Below are 18,966 nucleotides of genomic sequence, written 5' to 3'. Positions count from 1 at the left end.
CAGGGTGATTTATTCTTTTAGCAAAAGAATAAATAAAATTTCCAACCAATGTAGACATTTGTAAACCACAGAGAAAAAGGGAGAGAAAGAATGGGATTGATATGGATGACTGAAATGCACAGGTCATTTAAACTTTACAAGTTCATGACTTTTATAATTTTTTTTTTACAAAAATAACTATCATACAATAGTTAGAGGAATTACAGAAATAGCTAAGTTGAATTTCAGTTTAATTTCCAAATCTCAGCCTTTGTGAGGATGCTAATGGCCTCAAAGCAGGCATCCCGATTGACACTAATTAGTTAACTATGTTCTCAAAGAGAATACGATTTGAGTGTTATCTCTAAGATGTTTTAGAAGCTAATGAGACTGAACTATCTGTGAATATTTTTTTTTAAATCATCATTTGAAAATGCAACCAACTATTCTGAACTCTGATATCTGAAAAAAAAAGAAAAGCAAGCGAGGCTCTGAAATTATAGTTGAAATAGGGTTAATGAAGAAGAAAGAGCCTGACCTGCGGTGGCTCAGTGGGTAAGCGTTGACCTGGAGTGCTGAGGTCATGGGTTTGAAACCCTGGGCTTGCCCAGTCAAGGCACTTATGACAAGCAACTACTACAAGTTGATGCCCCTATCTCTCTCTTTCTCTCTCTCTTTTTCTCGTCTATCTCTAGACTCAATAAATAAAATTTTGAAAAAAAGCAAAAAGTTAAGTATTTTAATATGTACACATAGGAGGATGAAAGAATGGTGGAATAACTACATGAGGGTTTTACTAGGGACACAGAACCACTGTGAACACGCTTTATTCTACAGATATCGCTGTAGGCGTTGACCTTACCCAATCTTGGAAACTGGTTAGATAGTCTCTGGAAGGCTGTCATCTTCCTGTCCGGTATTTGACCGTCAGCCTGCAGAGCCCCGACAGGAAGAGAAGACGGTGAGAAGTGGAGGAGAGAGAGGGACCTGGGGGACCTATGAGCGTGAGCAGCAGTCCCCAAAGATTGCCGGGAGCCTGGTGCGTCTGGCACCGCTTTGGAGGTTGGTGCTGCCGCGTCCTGCAGGGGCTGCGGGCACCTTTGAGCTCAGAACTAAGTGCCCGGCCCAGGGGTTAAAAAGAAAGGGGATAGCAGGTGTGTGTGGGTGTGTGTGTGTGTGTGTGTGAAGCAGCTATCCGTCCACCCCGGTCCTGCCCACGCAGGGGAGGTGGGCCAGCAGGAAAATGACCACACACGTGAGGTGCCAGCACACCTATATCTCTCCCTGGACTTCCTGAGCTACGAGTAACAGAGCAACAGGACAGTTACTTCACTTCCCTTCTCCAGTGTCTCTGTGACATTCCCTAACGACAGGTCTGTGGGACGAGGACTCCGGGACACACTGTTCAGCCTCGCCTCGTTAGCACAATGCCAGGCTGCCAGAGTGTGCTAGGGATTATTCAGAAAATAAAAATGACAGCGTGGTTCCAAACTGTCCACTCCAGTGACACTCCTCCAAGCAACAGACCTGAATCACATCCATCAGCCTTCTGTGCCAAAGCGGGTCCCTGTCAATCAGAGCGCTGGCAGACGCAGGAGGCAGGCCTGGAGGGCTTAGCCATGGAGGACAGGCAGGAGAAAGGCGGCGAGCAGAGCTCAGGACTGGCAAGGGACAATGACACCCTGGAAAAGCAAGATTGAGAAGCCATGACCCCCGCCCAGTCCCCAGAGCGGCCTGATTGGGCAAGAAAAGGGGACAGCTCCAGTGGGGAAGGGGGGCCGAGAGGCACCCTCACAAGACCTAGAGCCGAGGAAGCCAGCCCCTGTCTGAACTGCAGCCCAATGCGGGGGGGGGGGGCGGGGGGAGCAAGCACCCCAAGTTCTCTCTCTCTGCTCCAGGTCTCCACTCACACACGATCTCCTGACAGTGCTGGGCCCGCGTGGACGCCAGCAGGCCTTCCGGCCCAGGCGATCTCTCTGTGGAGGGTAGCCTCCCCCGGACAAGGCGCAGGGCAGAGAGGGGCGGGGAACGGGTTTGAGTGGAAGACAGGGTAAACAGCACAGTGATCAAGCTGAAGCAAAATGCCTTTTCATGAACAGTGTTTTTTTTAAATGACATTTGCTGATCTTCCTGTGGAAGTTACCAGTCCACAACAGAATCACGTAGATGACTAAGAATAACGCATTTCTGAGAAATGCTATCATTACTCAGAAGGTCCTTGTTCCTAAGGGTCCATCTGTCTACCCATCAGGATGGTTTTTATTGGCTGTTTATGTCATGCTCCCTCAGGGGCCAGGACACTCGCAGAGCAGGGGCAGACCCTCCCAGGTGCCCCTACCCACTGCCTGGTGTGTGTGCAGCTCGCCACCGGCTGGGTCCTGCTTGCTCCCCGGATCTCACACCCCACCGCACCTCAGTGTGGAGCCAGCACTCCTCGGCCTGAGCTGGGGACAGGAAAGTGGAGGCAGCGTCTCCCCTGCCCACGGGCCTGCTGCCTTACCTGAGGCACTGCAGCTTCAGCCAAGGGACACAGTGCGTACCTGGGATGAGGACAGGCAAGCACCTGGCCCTGCCAGTCACCCCGGATAAGCCATGGTGCTGCCAGCCCAGGTGGAGACAGCTTCTGCCACGCCCCAGGCCAACTTGCTGTGGTCCCTTACCCACAACAGAACCGAGGTGGGCCCTAGGCATCCAGGAGGGGGAGAGCAGGTGGGTCCTAGGGCAGGGGCCTGACTCTGTGGGAGCTGGACCATGTGAGCTGGGGGCTCCAGGGCCCTAGGACATATGCCATTGCTCATGGGATTTCACTTAACAAATTCAGATTCAAGGAGAAGGCCATTCAGAATTCCACTACAGAACGTTAACCCACAATGGTGATATTCTTCTGACTGTGGGCCTCCCGGGTAAGGTGCTGGTCCCAGGCCCATGAAACCTGCCCTGGGTAGGGCTTAAGGGTAATTTTTTTTCCCCTAGAAATTCTCTCAGGAATTTTAAGCATCATTAAAATAAAGCCAATTTCCTGTGTCTGGAACATCTTACAAATATTCATGAAACGAGACTGAATTGAGTAATTGTTGAATGTCTTGGACCTTGAAATAGAAATTTCTTTTTCTAATTTAGTGTAGGGGCTTTCTATTTATTAATCAGTCACTGAGTGATGTTTACTTATACTATGGCTATAGTACCATATTTCCAATAACAAGACATGGATAATACTGACCTAGGAGGAGAAGGAATTTTATTTTGAAAGACACTTGGGATTGTTGTGAACCCGAGGCAGCTGGAAGACATTTTATAAAGCTACAGTTTTAATTCTGACTCTAAAAATCCAGCTAATTACTTCTTTCCAGATGTTAAGGTTTTAACGTTTTATTCTCTTATGAGGGCTCCCGTGTCACATAAAATTATAGTAAATAAATTTGTATGCATTTGGGGGGGCGTGTAAAGTGAACCTCACTAGTCAGCTAGGGACAACATAGAAGGAGCATCAAAGAACTTCTAAATATGTTTTACAATCACCATGACTTTTATCTTGCTCATCAATTGTGTTCACCGTTAAACTCTTTTTTCTTTTCTTTTCTTTCTTTTTTTTTTGTATTTTTCTGAAGTGAGAAGCGGGGAGGCAGAGAGACACAATCCTGTATGAGCCTGACTGGGATCCACCCAGCATGCCCACCAGGGGGCGATGCTCTGCCCATCTAGGCTGTTGTTCCCTTGCAACCAGAGCCATTCTAGCGCCTGAGGTAGAAGCCATAGAGCCATCCTCAGTGCCCGGGCCATCTTTGCTCCAATGGAGCCTTGGCTGTGGGAGGGGAAGAGAGAGATAGAAAGGAAGGAGAGAGGGTGGAGAAGCAGATGGGCACTTCTCCTGTGTGTCCTGATCGGAAACTGAACCCGGGACTTCCACACGCCAGGCCAGTGCTCTACCAGTGAGCCAACTGGCCAGGGCCTTCACCATTGAACTCTTAACTCCAACTAAACCCATTCACTGAACTTCCACGACCCGCATTCTAGTCCAAACTGCCGTCATGTCTTCCTGGGCTCCCTACTCCTCCTACTTTCCACTTGGTCCTGCTAAAATCCATTCTCCATTCAGACAACAAGAGGGGCCTTTTAAAAATGAAAACTAGTTTGCAACATCCCCTGATGAAAATGGTCGTTACTTTCCATCGCTCTGAGACTAATGCTGGAGCTCTGTCCCCATGAGGCTTGTCCAGATTTGGCCGCGGCCTCCATTCTGACTTCATCTTCTTTCTCCCAAGTACCTTTCACCGTGCTCCAGCCGGACCGGTCTTCTTTGTTCCGCAAATATACCAAGTTCTGTCACAGTGTGGAGATTTCCCAAGACGGCTTCTTTGCAACCATGCTTCCTCTTCCTCCTCCTTCAAGTCACTTCTTTGGAGTGGCCTTCCTGGAACAACTGTGTAAAGTGCCACCGATCCCTTCTCCAGTTACTGTTGACCCCATCATCCTTATTTTCTACATATCGTATCTGTAATTTTTTTGTTGTTCAATTGCTTAATAATTCGGTGTTGGCTCTTTCTTCTACCTCCTTTCACCCATTCCCACTAAATACATCTCTTTAAGGTCAGGCCTGGGCTGCTCTGTCCACTCCCTTATCCCCTGCACCTAGAACAAATGCTTGGAACCTAGATGTTCAGTAAATACTTGAATATTGAGTGGATGAAAGTTAACACCTTGCTCCATGGCTCTCAGCAGTCTACAGGATGCTGCTTCTGCTCCTTGAAGGAGATTAATACTCTAAGTCAGCGGTAGTCAACCTGGTCCCTACCGCCCCCTAGTGGGCATTCCAGCTGTCATGGTAGGTGGTAGCGGAGCAACCAAAGTATAAATAAAAAGATAGATTTAACTATACTAAGTTGTTTTATAAAGATTTATTCTGCCAAACTTAGCGAAAATCTGACATAAAGTACTTGGTAAGTAATTATTATTATATGCTTTAACTTGCTATAACTCTGCTTTATAAATTTTATAAAGTTACTTCCCTACTTTATAAGTCACCATTACTGTGGAACTGGTGGGTGGTTACTATTAACAGGGATACAATAAAGTGGGCAGTAGGTATAAAAAGGTTGACTTCCCCTGCTCTAAGTTATTTGTGTAGCTTCCCTTGGCTCCTTTGGCCAGGAATAACCCACTGGGTGGCTTACGACAATAGACATGTTCCCTCACAGAGCTGGAGGCTGCAAGTCTGAGACCAGAGTGCAGGCAGGGGCCACGCCACCTGTGAAGGCTCCGGAGGAGAATCCTTCCTGCCTCTTGGGTATAGTGGTTGGAAGTAATTCTCCTGCCTTTGCTTATAGGAGCAGCATGCCCATCTCCACCTGCGCCTTCGCAGGGCATTGTCCTGGTGGGTCATTGATGAATACTCCTCTCCTAAGGAGCCAGTTGGGGGTGGATACAGCCCACTCCCACCTGGCATTACCTCATATTAAAATGACCACATCTGCAAAGACCCTATTCCCAAATAAAGTCACATGGACAGGTATGAGGGATTGAGACTTCAACATATCTTTTGGGTGACACATTGAACCCACAGCAGTACCTAACATGGTACCGATACCCAGGGCTCCGAAAAGGAAATTCCTTTCAACTGTTTTTTTGGTGACCCCCTCCTTGAGATTCCCTGCTTAGATGGGAAGCCAGCCCCCAGCAGCCCAGTTCTCTGTGGCTCTGACTCCCTCTAAGCCTTCCTGCGCTCTTCCTTTCACAGGCTGAGACCCGGTGGGTTCATCGTTGATGGGACCCGCTGGGCCACTTGCTATCCATCCCTCCAGAGCCAACCGTGACAGCCCCAGAACGGCTTTTGTAGCACATATACTGTACTGGATCTCCAGACTGATTCAATATTGATTCTAGTTGTATCATTTAATTATAACATCACATTTTTCCTTAGAAACAATGACTTGTAAATTGAATTTATAATCCAAGTTACAAATAAACTTGTGGAATAGAATTGCATAGGTAACTTGGGGAACACTTAGCTATAAAAAAACACATTAAAGATAATGTGAGAATCAAATAACAGTATGAGAGTACCATACAATCACAGGGTAATAAACTACTGGTGACATTTAATTTCCTTATATTGATTGATTTTAGAGACAGAGAGAGGAAGAGGGGAGAGAGAGAGAGAGGGAGAGAGAGAGAGAGGCATTCATCGGTTGCTCCACTTATAATAGATGTGTGTTCATTGTTCACTTCCCATATGTGCCTGGATCAGGGATCAAACCCTCAACCTCGGTGCTTTGGGGCCCTGCTCTAACAGACTGTGCTAACCGGCCAGGGCCACAGCAAGTGACATTGACATGTGCTCTTGATGCCAGGGAGGTATTTGTACTCTGTAACTCCCAATCTCCAAGAACAAAGCTCTGACACAGAGCTTCCTTGGTGTCGTAGGAAGGGCAGTGTGTTTTCCTTCCTCTGGATCGCCAGGCCACCCTGTTGCTCTAGAATGACAAACATGGATAGAAATTCATTTTATCCGAATGTGCTGACCATGCTACGGATTTCCAGCTTCTGAATTCAGTTTGCTAACAACTTCTCACCTTGCAGTAGAGAAGGGAACCTTCAGAAATGTGATTCCACCCAGGCTAGAGGTCTCACTGGGGAGAGATGGCAGTTCAAGGCCACGCTGAGCTGGTCATATGAGTTCTGGCTCTCTGCCTCTTGGAGGGAAGAATTGCAGTACCTTCTTCCACTGTAGGGTGAATGGGGGGAGCGAATTTTATGTGATGTTATTCTCTACTCTAGGACATTCCTCCTCCTAAGCTTCCAGAAGAGACAAACACTAGCCATTCACTCCTTATGGGAGCAGGCGGTATTTGCTGGATTGCTTTGCCCTGAATCCATAATGTCCCCTTACGTAGTGAAAGACTCCTTAGCAGTCAGGGGGCCCTGAGTCCTGGAAAGACAGAGGGAAGACAGGAGTGAGAGATTTCTCTGAATTGTCTCCACATAGAAATCTTCGACCTGAAACAGAAGATAACGTGAAGCTGGGCCTGATGTACCAGGGACTCTTGTCACCTACGAACACCATTTGGCCGAAGTGTTATTACCTTTCTGAGTAAGCCAACAGGTACCCACATCCCTTCCAGGTCTGAAAATCCTCAGTACCCCTTGTCCTGGGAGGTTGGCATCCTTCCTTTGATGTTGGCATGTTCCCAGCGATCAGAACCCAGTGGCCAATGGAGAGAGCACAGACATTGCCCCTTAATAATCATGTTCTGGAAGGCGGGGCTACTTCTCACTCCCCGAAGGTTAAACCAGCTGCCCCCATGCCTTAGAGCAGCGGTTCTCAACCTGTGGGTCGCGACCCCGGTGGGGGTCGAACGACCAAAACACAGGGGTCGCCTAAAGCCATCGGAAATACATATTTTATTTAAAAATGTATAATAAATTTAAAAATGTATAATAAATTTAAAAATGTATTGTATAATAAATTTAAAAATGTATTGTATAATAAACATGTATTTTCCGATGGCTTTAGGCGACCCCTGTGTTTTGGTCGTTCAACCACCGCCGGGGTCGCGACCCACAGGTTGAGAACCACTGCCTTAGAGTGAATCTTTGAAAGCGTTTTGAAAGCCCATTTCATCACCAGGCCAGTCTCCAATAGATGGACAGAGGAATCTAATAGTCACATTTATCCATGAAACATTTCTTGAGTCCCAATTGTGTGCAGTCTTTGTTCAAGGCACTACTACGCATAATCCAAAAATGGGTAAACAGAAGTCCTGCATTCGGAGGAGATGGGAGAAGGGGTGCCATCCAGGGTAGAGTGTGAAGTGTGCTCTAAGGGGTTGACCGAGGTGGGCTTTCTCAGTAGGCCCACCTCCCTTCTGATGGGGGTGGATCTGAACTGTGACAGGCAATGGGTAAGATTGTCAATATAGAGAAACAATGTAGAGGGCAGGGTGAGATGGAAGAACATTCCAGGCAGGAAGAAAAGTATAAGCTTAGGTACAGGGCTGGGACTGTCCGGAAGCGGAGTTACCCAGGTGTAAGATAGGGGAGCAGAGGACCGTGAGAGCTCTGCATGCTGGGGCACTGAGTCCCTGTGTTACACTACAGGGGAAGGGCAGAGGGAACACAGAGTTCATTATAACCTGGCTCTGTTCTAGATAAACCAGGGCCTATAGTGACACTAGTGATTGGGAAACTGTAAGAGCTTTGATTGGGAGGAGCTGCAGTGACTGTATGACAAAGAACAGAGGTGGGGCTCGGGGGGAGGGGCGGGAAGGCCCAGGAATACCTTAATAGTTCCCTATGGCTGGCACCACAAAGTACCACAGACTGGGTGCTTACGTAATAGAAATACATTCTCTCATGGTTCTGGAGGCTAGCAGGTACAAGGTCAAGGTGTTGCCAGCGCTGTGCTCTCTCTCAAGGTTCTACAGGAGGATCCTTCTCCACCTCCTCCTAGCTTCCGGTGTTGACCACAGTCCTTGGCTTGTGGCCAAATCACCACAAGGTCTGCCTTGGGGGCACTGTCCACAGGTCTTCCTGCTGCATGTCTGTCTCTGTGTCTCTTCTCTCATAGAAACACCAATCGCATTGGATTGAGGCCCGACCCCACTAGTACGACCTCATGCTAACTTCACTGCGTATGCAAAGACCCTCTCCTTCCAAGTGGGGGCACATGTGGAGGCTCTGGGAAGGATATGAATGTTGGGGACCATCCTTTACCCAGCACAAATAGCAAACAGGGAAGCTGGAATGAGTGGAGGCTGCTTGTGACACTCAGGCAGTAGGGTAGAAGGACATGGGAGAGGAAGTCCAGAGTGTGGAACTGGGTTCACTTAGCACTGAAAGTGTACTTGGCATGTCAGGACGAGGCTGGAAGGCTACCCACTGTATTCTACCTGCGTCTGCCCAATTCTCTCAAGTCTGGCCTCCTCTTTTCCCCCTTCTGAAAGGAGGGGAAGCAGACAGACTCCTGCATGCACCCCAACCAGGATCCACCCGTCATGCCCACGAGGGGGTGATACTGTTCATCTGGGGCGTTGCTCTGTTGCAATCAAAGCCATTTTTTAGCGCCTAAAGCAGAGGCCATGGTGCTGTCCTGAGCGCTCGGGCAAAACAGGGATGTATTCAAAGGCTGTCGGGGGCTGGCACCAAGGACAACCTGGCTCCGGGACCTGACTAGGGTGCATCTGGTTTCCCCTCCTGTCCCATGAACCTCCATGTTCACATCTCTTGCTCCAGGGTTAGTCCTGGGCGAGTCTCTCAGTCATGAGCACACCTTCCAGCTATGTTGGGCGTGAGCGGGAAGAAGTTAAGAATTCCCCCCAAACATCCACTTGGATTGTATATGGCATCTCAAAATCAGCATATCCAACATTCCTATATCTCTTATATCAGTTTCTGTCCCAGCCTTCCAACCCTAAACCAAAAGTAATTCATCCTTGACTTCTTTTAACTCACCCATCCGTAGCCTCCCTAATCAACCACTAAATCCTGCTGAGAATAGCTTCTAAATATTTCTCAAAGACATCCTCTTAAATCTATCCCTAATACCATTGTTCTAGTGTAAGTGCTCATCATCTCTGCTGGGCTTTCTCCTAGTCTTTTCTTCCTCTTAATATCCACCTTCGTACTGCAGCCAAAATTATCTAATTTGAGGTTGATTATCAACCTAAAAACAAAAGCCAGAAGACAAGATGGCGCTGGAGTAGGCGGATGTACCAACATCCACCTCCCAGAACCCAAGTGGATTACAAACTAATTTTAAGAACTATAATCTGGAAAAACCAACTTTGGACTAAACTAAGAGGACTCTTCAACCAAGGAACACTGAAGAAGCCACACTGAGACTAGTAGGAAAAGCGGAAACATGGAGAGGGCTGCCCAGCTACCTGGAGCAAATGGCAGCTGGGAGAGACTCCCGTGGCATGAAGTGAGTTTAACAGAGAGGGGAGGGTCCTGAGCCCCAGGAACAAAGCCCCAGCCTGCAGCCCCAGAGCCCAGAAAAGGTATAAGGACAGTATTTATCTGGAAACAAGTCAGGATACTGTTTGTGAGAAAGAGACTGATTTCTCAGACCCAGGATCTTTCTTAAAGGGACAACGCAGAAAACCTCTCTCACAAGCACTCACCCGGGGCTCCAGGGGACAGGGAGAGAGGAGAGGACTGGAGTAGCAGGAAGAGAGTGTAATCTAGGAGGCACAGGGAGAAACATTTTGGGAGACAGCTACCCTAATCCCTGGGACGAGTCACTCCCCGAATCTGAATGAACATTTCCCCTGGAAACAGCAATACCAGCAAAGGGAAGCAGGACACCAGCCAAACAAGCTCCCCCACGGCATTCAGAGCAGAGTCGCATAGAAGGAGGGAGCTTTCGGGGCTACAGCAGTGAGTGTTAGGGTCTGAGCTGCAGCGCCCCCACCCACACGGCTGAGGGCTCGTCAGAGAGTGGCGGTGGAATGTGGAAGTGAGGTTCTGTCGGCAAGGGCAGAAGCCGGGTGGCCACCACTGGGCTCACGTGTGAACTAAGTCTTGCCCTGCTGGGGAGGAGTAGTCAAGCCCAGCTGCCGGCAGCCTGTAATCCAGCCTGTGGGAGAAGGGCAGGAACCCCGGAAAGGGTGGAGACCAGCCCCTGAGCAAGGGTGCAGGAGCACAGCCTTGCCCCGCCCGTGCAACCCAGGCTTGTGGTCTGACTTGGGAGCCGGCTCCTCCCGCGGAGGTGCAGCCAAAAGCACAGAACAGGCGGAGTTCTGCTACTGAGCTGAGCGTGGGCACACAGTCCTGCCCTGCTAGTAGAGCCAAGGCTAGCAGCCATTCCACGAACAGGCTCCTCCTGCAAGGGTGGGGCGAAAGCCCGGAAACAGGCGGAAACCCACAGCTGAGCAAAGGTGCTCGCCAGTGCCCTCAGGATCGAGCATAATGCCAAACACGGGGGCGGGGCAAAGGCCAAGGCCACCAAGGCTTGTGCACCCGAGTACGTGATCACAGCCACTCCCGTGAAGAGAAAATGCGGAGGCAGAGAAATGCAACACAAATGAACCAAGAGAAATCCCCAGAAAAGGACCTAAATGAATCAGATATAACCAAATTACCACATGCAGAGTTTAAAATAACGATTGTTAGGATGCTCAAAGATATTAGAACAATAGGTCATTACGAACACCTAAATAAAGAGCAGATATAAAAAAGGACATTGAAATAATAAAAAAGAATCAGTCAGAAATGACAAATACAATATCTGAAATAAAGAACACAATGGAAGGAATTAAAAGCAGGATGGATGAAGCTGAGAATCGAATCAGCGAGTTAGAGGACACGATAAATAAAGGCATGGAAGCAGAGCAGAAAAAAAAAAAAGAGACTCAAAAAGTCTGAGGAAACTCTAAGAGAGCTCTGTGACAACATGAAGAGAAATAACATCCGCATTATAGGGGTTCCTGAAGAAGAAGAGAAAGAACAAGGGATAGAGACTTTGTTCAAACAAATCATAGCAGAAAACTTCCCCCAATTAAGACAGGAAAACATTACACATATTCAGGAAGCACAGAGAACTCCATTAAGGAGAAACCCAAAGAAATCAACACCAAGACAGCATAATTAAAATACCAAAGCTAAGTGATGAAGAGAAAATATTAAAAGCTGCTAGAGAAAAAAAGACTATCACCTACAAAGGAGCCCCCATAAGGATGACTTCTGACTTCTCAACAGAAACACTTGAGGCCAGAAGGGAATGGCAAGAAATATTCAAAGTAATGCAGAACAAGAACCTACAACCAAGACTACTTTATCCAGCAAGGCTATCATTTAAAATTGAAGGAGAAATAAAAAGCTTTACAGACAAAAAAAAACCTCAAGGAATTCACTACAACCAAACCAAGGCTGCAAGAAATGCTAAGGGACCTGTTGTAAACAGATCAAAGGAGAAAAAGAATATAGCAAAAGAGGAATACAGTTTTAAAGAATAAAATGGCAATAAACAATTACATATCAATAATAACCTTAAATGTAAATGGATTAAATGAACCGATCAAAAGACATAGGGTAGCTGCGTGGATAAGAAAACAGGACCCATACATATGCTGTCTACAAGAGACACACCTTAAATCAAAAGTTGCACACAGACTGAAGATAAAAGGATGGAAAAAAATATTTCAAGCAAATGGAAATGAAAAAAAAACTTGGGGTAGCAATACTTATATCAGACAAAATGGACTTTAAAACAAAGACTATAGTTAGATATAAAGAAGGTCACTACATAATGATAAAGGGAGCAATCCAAAAGGAAGATATAACCATTATAAATATCTACGCACCTAATATAGGAGCACCTAAATATATAAAGCAGACATTGATGGATTTAAAGGGCGAGATCAACAGCAATACTATAATAGTAGGGGATTTCAATACCCCATTAACATCACTAGATAGATCCTCAAGAAAAAAAATTAACAAAGAAACAGCAGACTTAAAGGGCATATTATATCAACTCGATTTAATAGATATCTTCAGAACCTTTCACCCTAAAGCAGCAGAATATACATTCTTTTCAAACGCTCATGGCACATTCTCTAGAATAGACCACATGTTAGGGCATAAAAGCGGTTTCAACAAATTTAAGAAGATTGAAATCATATAGAGCACTTTCTCTGATCACAGTGGCATGAAACTAGAAATCAACCACAACAGAAAAACTGAAAAATACTCAAACACTTGGAAACTAAATAGCATGTTATTAAATAATGAATGGGTTAACAATGAGATCAAGGAAGAAATTAAAAAATTCCTAGAAACAAACAATAACAAGTATACATCAACTCAAAATTTATGGAACACAGCAAAAGCAGTACTGAAAGGGAAGTTTATAGCATTATAGGCATACCTCAAGAAGCTAGAAAAAGCTCAAATAAACAACTTGACCCTACATCTACAAGAACTAGAAAAAGAACAGCAGTAAAGCCCAGAGCTAGTAGAAGGAAGGAAATAATAACGATCAGAGCAGAAATAAATGACATAGAGGCTAAAGAAACAATACAGAGGATCAATGAAACCAGTAGCTGGTTCTTTGAAAAGGTAAACAAGATCGATGAACCTCTAACCAGACTCATCAAGAAAAAAAGAGAGAGGACTCAAATAAATAAAATTAGAAACGAGAGTGGAGAAATAACAACTGACACAGCAGAAATACAAAATATTGTAAGCAAATACTATGAAGAACTATACGCCAAAAAACTAGACAACCTAGATGAAATGGACAAATTCCTTGAAACATATAATCTTTCAAAAATCAATCTGGAAGAATCAGAAAACCTAAACAGACAAATTACAACAAATGAGATTCAAACAGCTATCAAAAAACTCCCAAAAAAGTAAGTCCTGGGCCTGATGGCTTCACAAGTGAATTCTACCAAATATTCAAAGAAGAACTAACTCCTATTCTTCTGAAGCTATTTCAAAAAATTCAAGAGGAAGGAAGACTTCCAAACTCCTTTTATGAGGCGAGTATAATTCTGATTCCAAAACCAGGCAAAGACAACACAAAGAAAGAAAATTATAGGCCAATATCCCTGATGAATTTAGATGCAAAAATCAACAAAATATTAGCAAACTGCATCCAGCAATATATGAAAAAAATCATACACCATGATCAAGTGGGATTTATTCTTGGGAGGCAAGGCTGGTACAATATTCGCAAATCAATCAATGTGATTCATCACATAAACAAAAGGAAGGAGAAAAACCACATGATAATTTCAATAGATGCAGAAAAAGCATTTGATAAAATCCAGCACCCATTCATGATCAAAACTCTCAGCAAAGTGGGAATACAGGGAACACACCTCAACATGATAAAGGCCATCTATGACAAACCCACAGCCAACATCATACTCAATGGGCAAAAATCAAAAGCAATCCCCTTAAGAGCAGGAACAAGGCAGGGGTGCCCCCTTTCACCACTCTTATTCAACATAGTTCTGGAAGTCCTAGCCACAGCTATCAGACAAGAAATAGAAATAAAAGGCATCCAAATTGGAAAAGAAGAAGTAAAACTATCATTATTTGCAGATGATATGATATTATATATAGAAAACCCTAAAGTCTCAGTCAAAAAACTACTAGACCTGAATAATGAATTCGGCAAAGTGGCAGGATATAAAATCAATACTCAGAAATTAGAGGCATTTTTATACACTAACAATGAACTGTCAGAAATAATCAATCAATCCTCTTTACCATTACAACCAAAAAAATAAAGTACCTAGGAATAAATTTAACCAGGGAGATTAAAGACTTGTCTCGGAAAATTATAAAACATTGATAAAAGAAATCAGGGAAGATACGAACAAGTGGAGGCATATACCGTGCTCATGGTTAGGAAGAATAAGCATCATTAAAATGTCTATATTACCCAAAGCAATTTATAAATTCAATGCAATACTGATTAAAATACCAATGACTTACTTCAAAGATATAGAACACATATTCCAAAACTTTATATGGAACCAAAAGAGAACACGAATAGCCTCAGCAATCTTGAAAAGGAAGAATAAAGCGGGAGGTATCACATTTCCTGATATCAAGTTATATTATAAGGCCATTGTACTCAAAACAGCCTGATACTGGCATAAGAACAGGCATATAGATCAATGGAACAGAACTGAGATCCCAGAAATAAACCCACACTTTTAAGGACAACTGATATTTGACAAAGGAGGTAAGAACATACATTGGAGTAAAGTCAGCCTCTTCAACAAATGGTGTAGGGAAAATTGGACAGCTACCTGAAAAAAAATGAAACTAGACCACCAACTTACACCAATCACAAAAATAAACTCAAAATGGATAAAAGATTTAAATGTAAGCCGTGAAACCTTAAGCATCTTAAAGAAAACATAGGCAGTAAGCTCTCTGACATCTCTCGCAGCAATATATTTGCTGATTTATCTCCACAGGCAAGTGAAATAAAAGACAGGATAAACAAATGGACTTTATTAAACTAAAAAGTTTCTGCACAGCTAAAGACAATAAGAACAGAATAAAAAGACAAACTATACAATGGGAGAATATATTTGACAATGTGTCTGATAAGGGGTTAATAACCAAAATGTATAAAGAACTTGTAATACTTAATACCAGGAAGACAAACAACCCAATCCAAAAATGGGCAAAAGAAATGAATAGACACTTCTCCAGAGAGGACATACAGATGGCCAATAGGCATATGAAAAAATGCTCAACATCAATAATTATTAGAGAAATGCAAATTAAAACCATAATGAGACATCACCTCACACCAGTCAGAATGGCGCTCATCAACAAAATAACACAGAGTAAGTGCTGTGGAGAATGTGGAGAAAAGGGAACCTCCTGCACTGCTGGTGGGAATGCAGACTGGTGCAGCCACTGTGGAAAACAGTATGGAGATTCCTCAAGAAATTAAAAATCAAACTGCCTTTTGACCCAGCTATACCACTGTTAGGAATATACCCCAAGAATACCATAGCACTGTTTGAAAAGAAGAAATGCACTCCCATGTTTATGGCAGCATTGTTCACAATAGCAAAGATCTGGAAACAGCCCAAGTGTCCATCAGAGGACGAGTGGATTAAAAAGCTTTGGTACATATATACTATGGAATACAATCAGCCATAAGAAATGATGACATCGGATCTTTTACAACAACATAGATGGACCTTGATAACATTATACGGAGCGAAATAAGTAAATCAGGTAAAACTAAGAACTATATGATTCCATACATAGGTGGGACATAAAAATGAGACTCAGAGACATGGACAACAGTGTTGGGGTTACAGGGTGGGGGGGAGGCGAGGGAGGGGGTTGGGGGAGGGGAGGGGCACAAAGAAAACCAGTTATAAGGTGACGGAAGACAATTTTATCAATGTCACCCCATTAAAATTAATAAAAAAAAACCCTGCTCTGGAAGCAGTGATTCTGGCAGTCTTTCCATTTTGAAATACAAAAAGCTGGTTTTTGTTTTGTATAATGACAAAAATAAAAAAAATCAATGTATAATGAACATGAAAGAAACACTTGCAATTTGGAATTATGATTTCATTATATCCTTCATTAACAGAATTTGACAACAAAAATTGTATTTATTTTCCCTTACATTTGATAATCAGTACTGTATACCAAGGATTCTATTTCACTGCACAAGTTGGTACACTGTAGCCTAATGCGTAATGGATATTTCATGGAGGATCCTGTACAGAGGATACATATTTGCTAAAAATCAAATTTTCAGTGAACTAGGATTATTTATTCAGGGCAGCAAATCTGTAATTTCTTCTAACTCCATGTGAGCAAATCTCATTTTCTACCCACTTAGACAGCCTAAACACTAATATATTCAAATTTATAGAGTAAGATACCAGAAATAATCTTGACTGATGTTTCAGATATGGCTAATGGTTTGCTGTCAGTTGTGAAAATTGCAAATAACAATGTTCATTTTTCTAAAAAAACCAAAAAACAAAACAAAACAAACAAACAAAAAAGCCAGAGAGCATTTGAGATCTTGCTCCCTGGCATATGTCATCAGTTTGGCTCAAATAAACTCTTACAAAAATTCAAAAAAAAAAAAAAAAAAAGAATTCCCCCCAAGGGGAATGAGGTGCTGATAAAAGGACAGGTGGGATGGTGTACAGCCAACAGTGCTTGGAATTCAGCCAAGAATGGAGTTTTTTTTTTTTAATACATAGTATATTTAAACCACCCACTTCTCTACACTAAGACAGTTGCTGTATTATTGTACTGTTATCCCTATTATCTTAATTCAGCAGTTAGGAATCTCATGTTCTGGAGTCAGAGAGACCTAAATCTTAATTCCCACAGTAGCAGTGTGACTTTCAGAATGTCATTTACTACTTATACTTGCCTACTAGGAGCCTGTTTCCTCATCTGTAAAGTGGGATGATAATGCTGGCCTTGTAGATTGTTGTTAAAATGAAAGGAGATAATATACACCAAAGATCGTAATGGCCCAGAAAACATACATTCCCGCCTAACGGCAATCATTATGGGTTAGGCACCAGGTTAAGTGGTTTCTGTGCCCTGTCCCATGTAATCGTCACAACTGCTTGACATAGTTCATATCAAAGACCCCTCCCCTCCCACCATACCCCTTCTATGGAAGTAGAAACTGAGGCTACAACTTGAACTGTCAAAGCCAAGATGCCAGACCGGCTCTGCCAGACTCAAAAGCCCAGGGTCCTGACTATGTGTCCCAAACCCAGCCCACTGCATGCTCAGTGCTCACCAGCCCTGCTGCACAATGTCCAGACCCTTGTCTTGGGATCAGGGATGGAGGCTTGTGCCCCAGATGCTGCGATCCACCCTACGCCTACTTTAGAAAGGGCTTAAAACAAGAGGCAGTGCGGTGCAAGAGTTTGCTTCTCTTTTAAGTACTCCTTGTTATGACCACTTACCTCTCCGACGACTCTTTCAGCCTAAGTCCACTGTGATGAGATATTTGAGAATTGAGTTGCATTGAAATTTGGGAAAGAAGATGACAGTGGTCTGGTGAACCACACACAGCAGATGACATCAACCTTATTTATACTATTCGGTCACACAAACCGACTGAATCACCTGACCAACCCAGTTTTTAAATATATTTTTTAAAGATTTGATTTATAGATTTTAGAGAGGGGGAGAGAGACGAAGGGAGGGAGGGAGATCATAGTGGCTTCACTGTAGCCGACCACTGCTTGCTTCTTGTATGCGCCCTGACCAGGCAAGCCCAGCGTTTCAAACCCACCACCTCAGCATTCCAGGTGGACTCTATCCACTGCGCCACCACAGGTCAGACCCGACAAACCAACGTTTAAATTATTAATCTAGATATTGTGTTTAGATGAGTTTTGTACATCATACATTTTTAGAAAGTAAGATCAATTAGTGGAACTTTTTCTTAAATAACAGCTTTATTGTGGTATAATTCAAGTATAAATTCACACATGACCAACTTGAAGAATTTTTCCCCCTACCCTTTCTTTGTTTCCATTTTTAAAAATCCCTATTATTGCAGACACAGAACTTTCTAAAAAAAGTTTTGTTATTCATTTTTTAGAGACAGAGAGGAAAGGGGAGAGGTAGGCAAATATTGATTTGTTGTCCCACTTATTCATGACCTCATTGGTTGATTCTTGTATGTGCTCTGACCAGAGATCCAATCCCCACAACCTCACCAAGTCAGGAGGACGCCATAACCAACTGGGCGACCCCGCCGCCCGGCCCGGACCACTTAAAGTCACCAAAAATTCAAGTTAGACTAGATGGATACTTACCTGAAATGGCTTTTCATCAAAAGAGAAATAAAGTTTTTTCCTGTGGATTCCCATTGACAAAAATCAACTGTTGCTGTTGTTGCTACACATTAGTAGCACATTCGGCCAACTTCCAAAGAGCTGAGTCAGGGCACTGGCATCACAGCACCCTGGAACTCGGCGGCAGAAGCCGGAGCGAAGGCTTCCCTGTGGCCGACGCCACTAAGGAGGACCGCATGGCGAAGTGGGTGGCCTGAGACAGCGACCAAGCTTTCTACCAACGAGCACATTTCACGGTTAAGCCCGAGGGAGTGTGGGAAGGGCTTCCCCGCGGCGGCCCTGTCCCGGGTCCCTCCCCGCGGGGACCAGGCAGGTGACGGAGCCTCGGTCTCAGGGGCCAGCAGGGTGAGGGGCGACCAGGAGGGCGGGGAGCGCTGCCCTTTACCGCGTCGGCAGGCCCTTTGCGGGGAGCAGAGGGGAGGCCTGTAGTCAGAGGAGTGCCTCCCGGGGGAGCAAGGGTGTAGGCGCGGCTCGGACCCCAGTGCACCGCGGGACGTCCCCGGGGCCCCCAACGCTCCGCTCCGGCGTACACTCGCCCCGCGCCGCTCCTCGCGTACCCCGTGCTCCGCGCGGGACGCCCCTAGCGCGCTCCCGCCCCCCGCGCGCCCCCGCCCCCCAGCCGGAGGCCCCTAGCGCGCCCCCGCCCCTTGCG

At 44.9% G+C, this 18,966-nt stretch overlaps 1 long non-coding RNA gene across 1 annotated transcript; it reads right to left on the bottom strand.

The window, feature by feature from the left end:
* Positions 1 to 841: 841 nt before the first annotated feature.
* On the bottom strand, positions 842 to 18,892 carry LOC136315024 (uncharacterized). Its single transcript, XR_010727457.1, has 3 exons — positions 18,276 to 18,892; positions 1,507 to 1,661; positions 842 to 911 (listed from the first exon to the last, which is right to left on the bottom strand). It is a non-coding gene; the product is annotated as an uncharacterized lncRNA (long non-coding RNA).
* Between the last annotated feature and the right edge of the window lie 74 nt (positions 18,893 to 18,966).

This window comes from Saccopteryx bilineata, chromosome 11 (assembly GCF_036850765.1).
Source record: "Saccopteryx bilineata isolate mSacBil1 chromosome 11, mSacBil1_pri_phased_curated, whole genome shotgun sequence".
Classification (NCBI taxonomy): Eukaryota; Metazoa; Chordata; class Mammalia; order Chiroptera; family Emballonuridae; genus Saccopteryx; species Saccopteryx bilineata.
This window is presented reverse-complemented; position numbering and strand designations above follow the sequence as displayed.